Here is a 14252-nt window from a genome sequence, read left to right on the forward strand (position 1 = left end):
AACTCTTTCGTGTATCTGTCACGACCAGAACGGAATCCGGAGTCAATTGCGTAACGTTAACCACAAGTTTTACTGATAGAAAGAGGAGGGGCTGCGCCCACGATCCGGTGCTCGCTGGACGCAGGAAGCGCGTCGCTCTCGCAATCGGGTTGTGATCCGAATACGGAAGTGGATCTTCTGTAGCGGGCAATGGCAGTGTCAGGGACGGAAAAACAGGTCACTATCAGAATGAATAGGCAAAAAAAATACAACATAGAAAACAGGCCCCAAATTATGATAATAATAATGCCATGAAGAACAATAGTGAATCGTAACAATAGTGATGAAAAAGTGCAATAACATTTAGCAGCAGCAATTTAAAAAAACCTAATATAATTGACAAGATATATACTGTATATGTTTTTTTCCCCACAGTTCATTTTGGGAACAACAAGAAGAAAATTAAATCCAAAATTGTTGCAAGTTATGCTTTCACAGTTTTGCGCGTTCCTCTAGGGTTGTGATGGCCCTGTGGAAGAATCTGTCTCTAAGCCTGTTTGTTTTAGTTTTGAGGGACTTGTAGCACCTACCAGATGGTAACTGGTCAGAGAGGTGGTGGCCATGGTGGGTTTTGTCTGATATAGTTTTAATGCTACAGTATCACAAGCCGGTAATGTCTTATAGACTGGGCAGAGTGCTCTCTGTTGATGATCTTTTGAGCTGTGTTAATTACTCTCTGTATGTTTTTCTGGTCTGTGCTCCCGGCATACCAGACATTATTCGTTCCCAATTCCGTTATAGAAAAAAGAGGGAATTGTGCTAAGTATAAAGAGATCCACGCACCCTGCACACCTAATGAAATTGCTCAGAGTGCTTGACCATTTTCATTGTTTACAGTCTGTTCTTTGGGTTTTCGTCACAAGTGTCTCAAAAGTGAAGATTGTGAGTTTCTACATACATGATTCAATAGAGACATATAGCCAAAACAGAATCTGTTGGTGTAACACCGTGACTGAAAATGTAGTAAGGACTCTGCCCTTCGAATTCTGGACCAGACCGAACATTTACTACATTGCTTTGGCTTCGCATATACCAAAATTGGAAGGATACAGAATATATTTAGCATTACCATTATTGTATCTCCGCGCCATATGTATTTATTAAAACTGCCGAACCTGGTACATGGGCCACACATTCCACACCCCTGGGTTTGAGTGAGATTTGGGCTTAGCCAAATAGTTCTGATAGTTATGGTTACTGTAAGGAGCTACAAAAATGCATTAGGTCGATGGAATTTTTTTACAATGATGTGTGCGTTAGTGACAAGCTCATAACGTCATGACAAGACCCAAGGTTTGCTTCTTTATAACTTCTGAACATCTGCGATCACTTCTGTATCAGTGCACACATGTAGGCGTTTGTGCGACACTGACAGAGACACGTTTGTCTTCCTGCTACATTCCATTCTCGTAGGGCCCTGAATAGCAAAAAATTCTCACTATAAATATTTGTCCCGCTTTCCCTTCCTTTGCATGGACACTATAAAGTTATACTGTTTTGTTCAAATTGTTCAATTTGAATTTCTGGATGGTGGGTTCCTCTGGTGGCAATAATGAAATTATTCACTTCTTAGCCACCCCTTGCTCTGATAGTCTGGATTTTTCTGGATTACAAGGTCAGTTTAATTAGGAGCACAGAAATACCTCCAACCGACAAGAGACACTAGATCCTGAATTGTAATACTTACCGTAGTTATTCATTTATCTCATCTCATCTCATTAGCTTCACCGCTTATCCTCAGTAGGGTCGCGGGGTTACTGGAGCCCATCCCAGCAATCATCGGGCAGTGGGCAGGGGACACCCTGAACTGGTTGCCAGCCAATCGCAGGGCACACAGGGACAGACAACACGCTCGCTCATTCACACCTAGGGACAATTTGGACCGGCCAATCCACCTGAAATGCACACACAGTAAGTCCGGTAGCTGGATTTGAACCCACACATCAGGTTCCTTAGAACTGTGCCGCACACGCGCTAACCACTGCCCCGCCGTGCTGCCGTCAGTCATTTATATTGATATTTTTTTGATCCAAAAAACAAAACCCCTCAAAGTTTTACTGAAGTATATTACCGTATTTGTTCAATGATTAATCAGTCAAAAAACATATTATTTATATATATATATATATATATATATATATATATATATATATATATATATATATATATATATATATATATATGTTGTGTAATGTATAGGGCCGTTGCGATTGATATACTGAGAACTAATCAAATTACGTTTTTTCGAACCCAGAAACAAATTAAAGTCAGTATCTCCCGATCAGATTTGCTGACTATCATCTTAACTTTTGTGTATCTGGTCGGATCCAGATTAGATCCAAATCATGTTACACAACAAACAATGTGTGGACTTCAAGACCACTTTGAGATATGCAGCCAAGTTAAAATGCTGTTTTCCCACCTGCCCAAATAAACGACACCAAGGGTTGCATGAACTTCAGATCAGTTCAGCCAAACTAAACAAAACATTTGGAAAACACCCTTTTGTTTTAAAACCTTGAAAAGAACTTTGCCTGCATGCGACAGTTTGACATTTAATCGATAGCAATGTTACGATGTGACATTGAGCTTTTGCACATTACAATAAATCAATCACGTCTGTTGCTGGAACATTACAATATACTTCACTTGTCTCACATGGAAGAGCAAGGTGGGACACATAAGATGAGCGAACAGTGGTAGGTCATGAGATCAAATTCAACAAATTTCAAAAAGTGTTTCTTGTGTGGCCATAAACATTGTTGATATGATGCAGGGGTGTCAAACTTCAGCGTAAATGGCTGTGTTCAAACCTCTAACTAAATGTGATTGGAAAATGCAAATGGAAATTCAATGCAAAATGAATGTAATTACTCTTTATAATAAATCAACTCCATATTTATTAAATATTCAAGTAATAAATATTACTGTTGCATTGAAAACATGTCACTGCACATGTATGTTATAAATTAAATACAATTATACCTATACATACGAACAACTCGAGCTAGGAGATATTCGAGAGAGGTCTTTCGAGCAACATTTTTTTTTCCAACAGGTTAGAGAGAATCCAACAAACAAGAATGTACGGGAGTTACCACTAAAGACTGCGGCTTTAAAGCCATTGTATTACCATCTTATTACTGTATTATCATGTTTGACTACTATTTGAAAGTGTTTTTATGATCAGGAAGATGTGTTACATGGTTATTTAGGGTTTTTGGGAGGCTGGGAATGAATTAAGTGTTTTTCAGTTATTTTCAGAAAATTTGCTTGAGTTAAACAACAAGAAAATTTTTATTTTTTAAAGATAATTTGTTTCTGAATTCCATTCATTGATATGAATATACTGACGTGCAGTAACACTGAGTCCGTTAAGTTTTGGGGGGGAAGTAGAAACTGAGGCAGGGGTGCTCAAAATAGAGATGTGTTTAATAACAGACAAGGAACAAAGTAACAAATAAACAAGGGGTCACAGAACAGATAACGTGTCCATACAAAATGAAACCTGACTATATCCAAACCAAAAACAAAGACCAAACCGGAAATAGAAATACAGTGAACAAAGTAACAACAAAACACAACTAACAAAATGCCCGAACAAGAAAGCTGATGTAGCTATGACAGTGGAAATTAAAACGACCCAACAATTTGTGCTGTCCAAAATGTCTTTTTAAAGTGTCAGGATAATTGGGGACAGGTATTTGTTTATTGGACACACCTGTGCCTAGTTCCAAACACGTTTGGTGCCCTCTAGTGTGCAACAGACCTTAACAGAGTTGTCACTTTGCAGATTTCATAATCAAAATATATCATTGTACGAAATGTCGTTTTTGGTCAAAGCACTATTTTAACCCGTTTTTATACTCAGACATTTTAAGCTCTCGCGGGCCACATAAAATGATGTGGCAGGCCACATTTGGACCACATTTGAGTTTGACATATGTGATATAGTGCAATTACTCCAGCAGCTTTCCGGATCACGAGTACCTTTATTCTTGGGAGCAACTTTTGGCACAAAACTGCCTACAGGGTCAGTTCCTTCAGCTCCTTATTGGGTTAGAGTTCTACAATGAAATGTGTGATTTAATAGTCACCGGTGATTTAGAGTTGCTTCATTAAATCATTTTCTTGTACGTCTGATTGTAGCAACCATGTATATTCACTGAAGGGCATAGCTGTTTTTTTTAGAAAACTGACGCTCCACTCCGTTTGCTCAATAAACTGCTTCTTTAATGAGTTTTTAACCAATACCAGTGGATTCCATTCGGTCTTTAGCATTTGTATAAAAAACCTCAGTCCTAAAGAGCCGCTGTTGTGCATTTTTTTGCATGGTTACTTCCTCCAACACATATGAAAATGATATAAAAAACAATCAATCGATTGGCAAATAAGATTACAGCTATTTTAGTTCTATTTTTGATTTTTAAAACCCAAGAATGTTAACGTCCCAACATAATTTTTTTTTGTTTTACATGGTAAAATATAATTTATATTTGTGTTAAATCAAAACATAAACTTTTGCTTATAGTGTAATATATTGTATTAATCTATGTATCTAAGTATTTATATATGGATGTATTTATGTGTTTATGTATTTATGTATTTATGTATCTATCTAGTCTGGTAGTATTTGTTGTAAGAGACCTCTATCGCTTACCTGAGGGTCAAACAGGTGGTTACCAGGGTGAGAGGAGTCCTTTTTACTGATGTTGGATCTGCTGCTGTATCACAATTTGGCATTGTCCTCCAGACTGGGCAGAGAACATCCAATGATTTGCTGTGGTGAGTTTTGCAGTATATTTTGGCAATAATGGGAAAAACTGAATCATAGTAAGTGAATGAGAATGAGATTTTGTGCAAAAATAATTATAGTTGTATTTTTCCCTTTTACAACAAAGCGTTTGCTTTGTACCCTGTTTGGCAGTTCTCCCTATGGTTTTGGCTTGTCATCTCATGCTAGTTTTTTTTCCTGACACAATATTTCTGTGCCCTGTCATCTCCTTTGTTCTTCAGGGCATGTTTGAGCAAGCATACTTGTCAGGATATTGGCGGAAGGGGTGGGTTTTGTTTTTATGTTGAAGCTTGGATGTTAGAACTTTACGAAGGTTTATGTTGCGTTTTTCTTTGTGAATAGTAATAAAAGTTCATAAAGGAATACAATAAAACTTAGTTCAAAGTGTATCTGCTATATTTACTTTCATTTCTCGTTCCATTTTAGTCGTATTAGTTTTCATCACATTCAGTCGTCCTGGTTTTCTTTCGTCAAATTTTAGTCGACTATAGGTCAGGCATTTTAATCTTTATTCTAGTCCATGTAGACATTATTAAAAGACTTTATACAACAATTTCAGTGAAGGAATCTAGAATTGGATATTTTATACCGAGACAAATTTGAAGAGTGGGATTCGATAGGAGTAGAACAAATTCGTTTTTTTGAGTAAAATTACAATGATTTGAGTCCAGGATCTATCAAAATGCAGTCGATGAAAATGTGAAATGAAGTGAAATGTACATTGTTACTTTTTGTTGTCTAGTTTTCATCAGGTTAAAATTTAGCATTGACCAACATATTTTAGTTTAGTTTTTGTTGACCAGTTCAAAAGTAAGTAGTAAGGATTTAGCGCTTCAGACTGCTGTGTTCTCTAATTCAGGGCTCAACAAGAAGCACCATTATTATGAAAGACTCAACCTGACATATATAGAAATAAAGGTACATATAAAGGAATACCACAATATATGACATATAAAGATGCAATTTATTCATATGTCTGTACATTTGTTTTCGTATTCATCTTGTTATTTATTTTGGAGTGTATTTTGTCCTTTATTTTGTGGTGAATTTTATCATGTATTATATCATGTATTTTGTCATTTAATTTGTCATGTGTTTAGTCGTGTATTTTGTCAAAACAAAATAATATTCAAATAAGGGGGGCGTGGCAAACTGGTTGAGCTTTTCACCTATTGGTTGAGCGCTGGGTGCACCAATCGTTGATCATCACTGAAAAGCTCAGGCAACTGGGTTGCCTCCTCATTTAAATAGCATTTTGTTTTGACGAAAACATGACAAATACATGTTGAGTAGCGAGGTCTTTTTTCAATCAATTATGACTGCACCCTCAAAACAGAGTCAGGCCAAAAAATATGACATTAAAACTTGCATAGGGAGTTTTCTGGAAATAAGAGCACTGGTGCGACCAGATATTCTGGACTATAAGGCACACAGGATTATAAAGCGAACCCCCCAAAATTGTCTTTGTCATATATTTTTCATACATAGGGCGCACCGGACATTAAGGCCACATAATATTCAGACTACATTGAGAGAGACTGTGTGTGTGCAATACATTGATATGTGGCGCTGACCACAGTGGCAAAACATTGTATAGAATAAAAAGTGAACTGGAGTAGTAGCATTGCAGAGACATTACCACTAGACCACCAGTGTAACAGATGACATATAATAGCATTAGAGCATATCCCATTTTCACGCTATATTTATGGTTCCAGCAACACCGATTTGAATAGTCAAGTCAAGTCAAGTCATTTTTATTTGTATAGCCCTAAATCACGAAGAGTCTCAAAGGGCTTCACAGATTGTTACACTATATTACACAAACTATTTTCAACCGACAAGAGGAGTAGGTTATTCGTATGCAATGGAGTAGAAGTGAGTTTTAAGTTTAGATTTAAACATTTCCACTGAGGTTGCAGATCGAATCTCAGGGGGAAGAGCATTCCACAGCACCGGTGCCCGGATGGAGAACGCTCTCGAACCAGCAGAAGACTTCTTTGCTCTCGGGATCATCAGAAGACCAGCACTCTCAGATCGTAGGCTTCAGACCGGGACATAGTGGCAGATCAGATCTGAAAGATAAGAGGGAGCAAGTCCATGTATGATTTTGTACAATACTAAGAGAACTTTGAAGTCACATCTTTGGCTAACTGGGAGCCAATGCAGGTTAGCCATAAACAGCCTCTCCACTTCTTCACCCATGCGTCAATCACCTCTCGGTCTAATGTGCATGCGTATGTAAAAGGGCATGTATATTATTTTGTTAAAATACTTTCTTTTTTCTCCATTCGTTAACATTCATTGGTGAAGAAAAGGAGAGTCTGTTCATCATCAGAAGGTAATGTGCAAAGTTTCCAGGCACTGTAAATATAAAAATAGTGTGATAATGAGATAAGCTCTAACGCCTTGTAGTATGTAATTTGTGCCACTGGTGGTCTAGCGGTGGAGTTTTTGACCCAACTTGTTTTCAATTCCTGGTCTATTCATCCATTCATCCATTTTTTTCATTTTCTTTGCTTCTTCTCTTCACTAGAGTCATGGGTAATCTCTGAGCATTGGGCAGTGGACACCTTGAACTGGTTGCCAGCCAGTCTTAGTGCACACAGAGACAGACAACTTTTGCTCATTCACACTTAGGGACAATTTGTGCTGTCCAATTTACCTGACATGCATGTTTTTGGAATGTGGGAGGAAACCAGAGGAAACCCAGGCAGGCAAGGGGAAAACATGCAAACTCCGCATGGAGAAGAAGTGGTAGCTGGTAATGAACCGTAAACCTCCGCACAGTGGAGCTGCATGCTAACCACCCATAAAAAGTTTTCGGGTAGCAATGGTAATCATTTTTTTCAATCATTGCTCAATCATTGCTTTTATTTACTCTAATTTACCGCATAACCATTTATGGTAATGCACACCCATTATGCATTTCCAATCACATCGGCCGTATTCTGCAGTAAATAAGACTGGGTCATAAGGAGCACTTTTAAATTTTTGGCCAATTTGGGGTTTTTAGGATTCGATACAAAACGTTAAAAGTTAGTATGCAACGCAGATTATGTAAATAATCCGAAAGAGAATGGAAACAGTACTGTTGTAGATTATTTTCAGGCATAGTTACTATAGCTTATAAACGTATATGTCAGAGGCTGCGAGCAACATGTGCACAGACGGTCTCATTTGGCAGCCTGTCCACAAGAATGTAACCTGAGACCTCCACACACACAGGCATTCATTCTCATAGTACCTCAGTCTCTCGTGCACACAGATGTGTGCCTTTTGTCTGCCTTCGACCTTTTTTTTCTTCTCCTCCCCCTCAGTCGTTGCAGGTGTTCAATATGAGGCAATAAAACAAGTGGTGACTGTTCTCCGGACCTACTGTGATACAGACTCACAGGGCCCTGCTCTACATTAGCACAGCTCGTTATAATTTGTATTGCTGTTTGTTTCTGTATTCAGTGAAGTACACAACAGGTATAAAAAGTATTTTTCTAATGAAGACTGGAATATTCTCAGAAGTGCATCAGCTTTAGCCTTGCACAGTAATGCCTTGCTGTATTGTGCGTTACATTTCGCAGTTTCGATATATTGTTGATTTTCATCATGCATTGTGTTCTACATTCAGATTGGCTAAACCATGGTTCGGCCTACTTTCTGCTTGTGTCTGCCTGTGTGTCTAAGTTGAACACAAACGTTAAATAGCTTCACTACCCTCTGCGCAAATATTTTTTTAATGTCGACAATTGTCAACAAAACACAATGGACCCACAAAAGGAACAACATGCTAAACAAAGGTAAAAACTTTTAAGACATTTTTTTCCCAATAACGTCCACGTGATGGCGACAAAATATCACCTGAAGTAAAGTGGATAGTTTTGAAAGGTTCAGAATTAATCCTTAATTTAATTTCAATATACACTGCCAAACAAAATTTACAAAATTTGATTACAATATAGCGTCACATTATTGATATATGTGCATAATCCACTTTTTTCAGGCCACATTGACAATCATGCAATCATTGTAATGCTGTCCAGAATATTCTGCAATTAAAAAAAACTTCTCAAGAAGTTATTCATCTCCAGCAAGAAGCAATGACACAATAGACAAGAAAGGGATATTATTATTCAAATTACAATTTTATAAGTATTCAAAGTGTTTTAATGTAATAACATGAGTGGTACCTTTTATCAAAAATCAAAACAAACTAAACATTAACTCCGATGAGGATGGGATTCGAACCCATGAGTGCAGAGCACAATGGATTAGCAGTCCATCGCCTTAACCTCTCAGCCACCTCACCTTTCATATGTGTGGGAAATCATTATAAATAATCACTCGACGACAACATCTACAGATCTCAATACAAGGGGCAAGTATCTAACGAGATATCCTTATCAATGCCAGTGTCAGCTAATGGCTATTTAATAATAAAAAAATCTGGAAAACAAAGGAATGATACACTGCTAGTAAATGCATGCAATGTTAATGAAAAATATTACTTTGCAATTTAAAGTTGTTTCTTTAAGAAAATTTTCAGGGGGGAAGGAATTGTTTTGTACAAAAAGACATCCTTATGTGGTATTGGTACCGATGCTTGCTTAAGATTTTGATGGAAAAAAAAAGTAGTCCTTAATATCCCAATAGTGGCTAAAATACCACCGAGAGGGGAACTGGAACTCATTAGTGCAGTCTCAATGGCTTAACGGTCTATCACTTTAACCTCTCACCCAACTCCTCCAGCCCTATACATAGCTCAAATTAGAATGTGGTATGAATTACAAGATGTATTTAGTTTTTGTTGCTGCTAAATGTAACTGCACTACTTTTCATTGCACTTATTCGTTGTAGAAATAAAAATCCCTATTTTTCATTAATTACATTGTTAATAATGACAACAAGGACAATTGAATTCAGATAAGATTTGAACTCATAAGTGCAGATCTTACTATATTCTGCAGTCTGTCACCTCAATTCCTCAGACACTTGTCTATTTAGGTTAGCACCATACCTGTCAACCTCCACGGCTTCATGCCCTTGCAAACTCTCGTATTTTCCCTTACAAAATACAAAATAATCTTACACCATAGTTTTTTTTCAAACGTGTTTGTTTATGTAGTTTAACATGTTATATTGTACATGTGTTTCATTATATCATTCTGCACATATTTTTAACAAATGATGAAATTACAGTCGGTAGCTCAGGAGGTAGTGTGCTCGTCTTGGAATCAATGGATCCCAGTTCGAATTCCGGCTTGTCCGTGTTACATGTCGAAGTGTCCTTGGGTAAGACACTGAACCCCTAATACCCCCAATAAGCAGGTTAGTGCCTTACGTGGCTGCAAGGCCGCTATTGGGAAATGTGGAGCACATTGTAAAGCGCTTTGGGAAGTCACTGACTTGAAAAGAGCTATATAAATGTAGACCATTTCATTTCATTTCTTATAAACGTGATAAAGCATACTTCCTCATACTTTTGGTATGGTATAAATGGTTGATCACAACATTCATCTTACAGTATGCTATAGCTAATTTTCAATACAAGAATAAAAAAAAAGAATGGGTGAGTACCAATACCATGTATCGGTATCAATGCCGTTTTTTTTTCCTACTCAAGCTGATGCCCTGATATGGTTATACAGTCTGGTAAATTACATACAGTATTTATGTTGGTGTATTGTTGATGAAGAAGACATTCATCCTACAGTATGATATAACTAAAATAACTACTATGTAATGGAATTCAAAGCAGTTAGTTCAGAGAAGGAGGACTTTACAACACTGACCTGTGAATAAAATATATTTTTATTCTATTTTTTTTTTGAAGTATGAAAACAATTTGGGTTAAATTGACAGTGAATGACTCAACCAGGATTGTTTTCAGTGTATCAGATGTAAAATACCTCACCGTTGTATCTATCAGACTGATGCATTAGTAATCTGGTAGTTGTGATGTAATAATTTTGCGTTTTTTGTTTTGTTTTGATTTTTTCGCCTGGAAGAGATCTACCAGGATGGTAGCATCTGTCCTGGTAATAAATGTGGCAAGGCTGCTTGCTCCTTTCTTTTCGCTTTTGAAATGATTCCTTTACACGGGTTCCTCTGGAAGCTGTCAATTCTAGAGATGAGATGCATAGAATCTTGTGTATGAAATAGATAAGAATAACCTATATCGATTTTCCACTTTCTGAATACAGTATATATACGAAAAGGATACAAATGAAAGAAGGTCCAATGAAAGAAAATCCAATATCAACAGATTTTCTTTATAAGATCCGGTATCAAAAGTGCTCCGAATTATCCATAAGCTGTCAGTGAGATCAAGTCTGCTTTCTGTTTTCCGAAACAGTCATAAGTGATGCATATGAATATAACTCTTAAACACGACTGGTACAAGCAGGGGACCCAAATGCGTCACGTTTCACACAATGCATTCGTAAGGGATTGGGGAAGTCGGGGCGAGAGGATAAAGATGCCAATTTGGTGCTCGCTGGGCAGGAGAAGCGGGAAGCCTCGCGAACCAAGCGTGGTCGGAGTTCAGAACAAGTCGGTCAGCCGGGATGGGAGACGGAGCTTGGATTGGGGAGTGATACAGAAAACAGAATTAGTATACGGGTAGCCGGGACAGGAGAACAGAGCTTGGATCGGGATCGATACAGGAAACAGAATCGGGGTAGCCGGGACAGGAGAACGGAGCTTGGATCGGGGATCAATACAGGTAACAGAATACAGGTAGCTGAGACAGGAGAACGGAGCTTGGATCGGGAATCGATAGAGGAAACAGAATCAGGATACAGGAAGCCGGGACAGGAGAATGGAGCTTGGATCGGGTATCGATACAGGAAACAGGTCAGGATCAAAACGGGAGCCAGAGTCAAAGGGTGCTTGCCTTGCATGTGCTGAAGTTTGCAGATGGACTGACAAGGAGTGAATGAGAATGACGTGTTTAAATAGGAGGAGAACTAATTCGGAAATGAGTGGCATCTGGGGCTAAACAAGTGAGCGCAGGTGAGTGCAATTGACAAATCATGACAATTCACTTCTTGCCACAGGTCTTGAATTACTTTTTAACCCTTCATTCAAGATTACCCTAAGAGTCCCTGGTTTTGACTCATCACAAAAAGCAATTTGACTGTTATTAGCTGTTAAAAAAGCCATGTTTTTCATATATGGCAACACAAAACCAACCAAATATGTCAAAACTAATAACTGATCAAAATTCACTGTTCTTCTTACAGAATGCACAGTGTTTGTAGTCAGTCCACGGCTTTTCATTAAAACCGTCTCTAGTGGTTCACAAAAATCTCCATCTAAGACTTTCAACTCAATTAAGTGACTATATTAATGTTTAATTACTGTTTTGGATTATATTAAGAAGGGGACATGGTTGAAGAAAACCTTTTTTTTAATATTTTCCCCTCTGACAGTTTCTCTCAAAGCTATTTTACCTTTCCTTTCTCCTTAGTTGGTGGGAATAGTTGATTAAAACAATAATGGGACACCATTTATTTTATTTCATTTTATTTATAAAATTGGGGGCAGTGAAGCTTTTATTTATCTAGGATTTTTTAATATAAATACATACATAAATAAGTTAGTAAATACATACATACATTATTTAAGTACATATAAAAATATGTAAATACAAAAATACGCCAAATAAACAGAAATCCCAAAACATTAATATAGTTATATTTTAATAAATCAATATATAAAAAACTCAAACACAATTGATGCAAAAATAGACACATACCAGCTCAGTAGCCTAGATGGTAAGGCGCCTGCTTTGAGACTGGGAGGTCGGTGATTCGCTCCCCGGCCGAGTCATTCCTAAGACTTAAAAAGTGGTCGGCGGCGCCCTCTGTTGGCTGCGGCTGCATCGGCTCGCTACAACGGGTCAGGTGCAATCGACATTTCGTTCTGTGTACATTGTTACACAGAATGACAATACAAGGAAATTATTATTATTATTATTCACATATAAATATAGGGTTACATAACAGTAAATGTTTCTTTTCAGCTCTGCTTGTCGCTTTAACCGTTTAGTAATGAAAGTAATGAAAAAAATAAAAATTCAAAATAAATTATTGATTTGAGTGTGGGAATTGAGACCAACCCAGGGTCTAACACATAAACACACGCTTAAATGTGTTGAGATAGAGTTGCTTACTACATGCCCTGACATGTATTCTTTGCTTTTCAAAGGGGAAGCCTTCAGTTAAGTGTTTGCCAATGTGCATCTGGGTTTGGTGGGTGTGGGTGTTTTTTGGGAGATCAATGAAGTTCCACAGCTTTTAGCTAAATACGCACACTTCCATGCACATACCGCTTGCGTCTGGTCATAGTCAAGTCACACACTCTGCCCCTTCTGACATCTCGTCACTGAAGGCCTTGATTAGTGTGTCTCTGTGTTCAATTTACCAGATTTTCCAGACTATTAAGTACACACAAAAACCCGCATTCGGTCAGAAATTTGGACGTGCACCTTTTGATCCGGTGCACCTATACATTAATCGATACATTTTATCGCTGACCACCATTGCAGATAAATGTGGCAACAGAAACATGTGTAGTTGTACAGAATTACGCAACACTTGATACAACAGGAATTGACTTCGGATTGCGGCGGAGAGAACGCTCGATCCTACCAACTGGACCATTATCAATACACACACGACATGTAATTGACAAACGTTTTGGATACACGCGGCATGCATTTACTTAGAACTTTCAGGCAAACTGAATTTCTTCCCACAATGCTTTTCTCTTCACTCAGTTCAGAATCTTGTAAGCTTTGTAAAGACTATAAAAGTCAGTGATACAAAACTGTATTTCAGTGGTCCCTAACCTTATCTGCAAGGCGACGTGTTTAATATCTGACAATATTTTCGTGCTGGACCAATAATAACGTAAACAACTTGGTACTGTGGCTAAAAGTAGACAGATAAAGCCTAATGCCTATTCATCGTTGTCTGTATTTAATATATAGAATACAGTCGAGCTCTCTGCCGCGATACGGGTTGAATCCCTGCTGCATCCAATGTTAAGCATTTGTTATCACTGATATATGTAACATTGTATTTTGTGGGGCGTTTATAGGCCCGCAATAGTCTTACCTCATGGCAGAGTGCAATAGTGAGACTGGGGATTCTGGTCTGGCACACACCTAAGCCCCAAACAATATCATTAGCGATGGTATTATCAAGCTAACGACAAGTGATGCCATCCAGTATTTTCTTTTCTCGTTGTTTGTACTTTTTCATCATGGCAGTGTTTGACACTCATGACAAAAAGTTACTGGACACCAGGGGAGACAATTCTGGAAAGTTGCTTGCCCAGCCATAAAGTTGCCGGCCCCATTTTTCGCAACTTGAAACACAATTAGACGACTAATCGCAAAAAAACAAAACAAAAAAAC

General features: G+C 37.9%; 1 protein-coding gene and 1 non-coding gene across 10 annotated transcripts in view; one reads left to right on the forward strand and one right to left on the reverse strand.

The window, feature by feature from the left end:
- tcf4 (transcription factor 4) overlaps positions 1 to 14252 on the forward strand; it is a 277142-nt gene that overhangs the window by 27097 nt on the left and 235793 nt on the right. The window lies entirely within an intron of this gene.
- On the reverse strand, positions 9056 to 9137 carry trnas-gcu (transfer RNA serine (anticodon GCU)). The gene has a single exon. It is a non-coding gene; the product is annotated as a tRNA-Ser (tRNA).

Source organism: Urocampus carinirostris, chromosome 16 (assembly GCF_059441175.1).
Source record: "Urocampus carinirostris isolate Australia breed hairy pipefish chromosome 16, RoL_Ucar_1.0, whole genome shotgun sequence".
Classification (NCBI taxonomy): Eukaryota; Metazoa; Chordata; class Actinopteri; order Syngnathiformes; family Syngnathidae; genus Urocampus; species Urocampus carinirostris.